Below are 2,579 nucleotides of genomic sequence, written 5' to 3'. Positions count from 1 at the left end.
ACTCCGTGCACATCAAACGGTAAATGCTTTCTCCTAGTAAACGTGTATAACGATTTTCTGAACTCTTCTGCTCTGGGCAAGATTCATAAATACACCAGGCAAACATAGTGAAAGAGGAGACAGTACTTGTGTTATATTCAGTTGGGTCTTGATACCTAAGTGTGACTCTTAACCAAGGAGTATGCAGTAATTAAGGACACAGGTTAAAGTTGTTTAGAGTGTGTCCTAAAGTCTCCCTGGCAGAATTTAAATCTCTCCTCTGGAAATTGTAGACCTGAGACAAATTACTTCCCTAAACTTCATTTCCTACATCTGAGAAAGCTAATAGTATCTACCTTGTAGTAGACTGAATAGTACCATTGCCCCCAAATGTCCACCTTCTAATCCCCAGAACCTATGAATGTCACCTTAAATGGCAGAAGGGACTTTGCCAATGGGATGAAAGTAAGGGTTTTGAGATGGGGAGATTCTTCTGGACTACCTGGATGGACCCAGATGTAACCACTGGTGTTCTCGTAAGAGAGAGGCAGAGGGAGTGTTTACTCCAAAGAGAATGTGATGATGAAGTTGGGGTTGGATTGATGTGGCCAGAAGTCAAGGAATGCTGTCAAGGAAACAGATTCTCCCTTAGAGCCTCTAGAAGGTGGATGGACGGCCTTGTCAACTCCTGGTTCCAGCCCAGGGAAACTGGTTTTGGACCTCCGCCTTCCAGAACCATAAGAGAATGAGTGTGTTTTGTTTTACGCAAGCTCATTGGTAGTCATTTGTTACAGCAGCCATAGGGAACTAATGCGTACCTCATAGGAACTATTTCTCCAATGAAAATGTGTGACTGGAAACACACTTGGTGGCATGTCTGACACACGGTAGGTATGCTACTGTGGGTAGTTCTTGGAAAGTAAAGCCTTGGTTTTTGAGGAATCATCAAAACCAGTACAATGGTTGCCATGTTTCTCCTTGTTCATCCTGGTGACAAAGCTGTAGAGAGAGCTCCATCCTTTCCCACAGGACGCCCACCCCTAGTACTTACAGGGAAGAGGTTATGTCTCACTTCAGGCACCTTCCTCTTTCCCTTTCTGCTTTTTGTTTCATTAATCTTCATCCAGCTGGCCTTTCTAAGTTAAAAAAACAAAACAAAACAAAACCATTTCTCAATGGATTCAGATACTACCCCAAGTTAATATTCCAACCATGTTCTTGTTCTTCTGGGTCTCACCACCAGAAATTTCTGAGCTGAAATCCTCTCTAGTTTCTAGGATCAGTCACTTTCTAATTTCTCCCTTCTCAAGTTCAGAGTCTTGTCAGTTTAGTCCCTTCCCTAACCACAACATCTATTAAGGTGACACAGCAAAGTGATGAAAGTCTAGACGGTCTGGTTTTCATCCTGGGTTTCTGCCCGCTACTTACTGTGTGGCATTAGGCAAGCTATTCAACCCCCCCTGGGCCTCAGTTTCCCCCCAAAAAGGTGAATATTATGAACATTACCTACCTATAGGGTTGCCATTATGAGGATTAAGTGAGTTAATATTTGCTAAGCACTTAGAATATTACTTGTTATAGTCTAAGCACTACAGTTGTGCTTGTTAGTAATAATAAATGCAATTCCAAGCGTATAACTTACTCAACTTTCTGTCATAACTTTGAAGTGTTGGTCTATCTGTTGGCCAGCGTTGCAGGGAAATGAGTCGAGGCATGGGCTGAGGCATTGCTACCAGTGCGTGGTGTGTTCCCAGAACTAGGAACAGCCGTGTGAAATAGGTAGTGGTTCTACTTGGAGACGGGGCAGACTGGAAAATGACAGCCCTGGAGGTGTGTCCATAGGTTTGGTGTCAGAGCTGCTGCCTGCTGAAGCACTGATGCCGGCCTAAGCCGTAAATGGGGGGGGGCGCTGGGGAAAACAGGGGCAGAATGGAAAGGGAAAATAGGGGAAGAACGGAAAAAGATAGCCTAGGGAGGAGGTGTGGTGTCCATAGCTTCGGGGTCAGAGGTGCTGCCTGCTGCAGCACCGATGACACCCGAAGCCGTAGATGGGGGGCTGGGGAAAAGAGGGGCAGAATGGAAAGGGAAAACAGGGGAAGAACGGAAAACGAAAGCCCGGGAAGGTGGTGTGGTGTCCATAGCTTCGGGGTCAGAGGTGCTGCCGGGAGCAGCACCAATGACACCCGAAGCCGTAGATGGGGGGCTGGGGAAAAGAGGGGCAGAATGGAAAGGGACAACAGGGGCAGAACGGAAAACGAAAGCCCGGGAAGGTGGTGTGGTGTCCATAGCTTCGGGGTCAGAGGTGCTGCCTGCAGCAGCACCAATGACACCCGAAGCCGTAGATGGGGTGCTGGGGAAAAGAGGGGCAGAATGGAAAGGGACAACAGGGGCAGAACGGAAAACGAAAGCCCGGGAAGGTGGTGTGGTGTCCATAGCTTCGGGGTCAGAGGTGCTGCCTGCAGCAGCACCAATGACACCCGAAGCCGTAGATGGGGTGCTGGGGAAAAGAGGGGCAGAATGGAAAGGGACAACAGGGGCAGAACGGAAAACGAAAGCCCGGGAAGGTGGTGTGGTGTCCATAGCTTCGGGGTCAGAGGTGC

This window comes from Delphinapterus leucas, unplaced genomic scaffold, assembly GCF_059928025.1.
Source record: "Delphinapterus leucas isolate spDelLeu-1000000601 "Yukka" unplaced genomic scaffold, BTC_Dleu_Yukka2 spDelLeu_asBTCV2_sq40, whole genome shotgun sequence".
In the NCBI taxonomy this organism is placed as follows: Eukaryota; Metazoa; Chordata; class Mammalia; order Artiodactyla; family Monodontidae; genus Delphinapterus; species Delphinapterus leucas.
The sequence above is the reverse complement of the archived record's forward strand: the minus strand, read 5'-3'. Positions refer to the sequence as shown.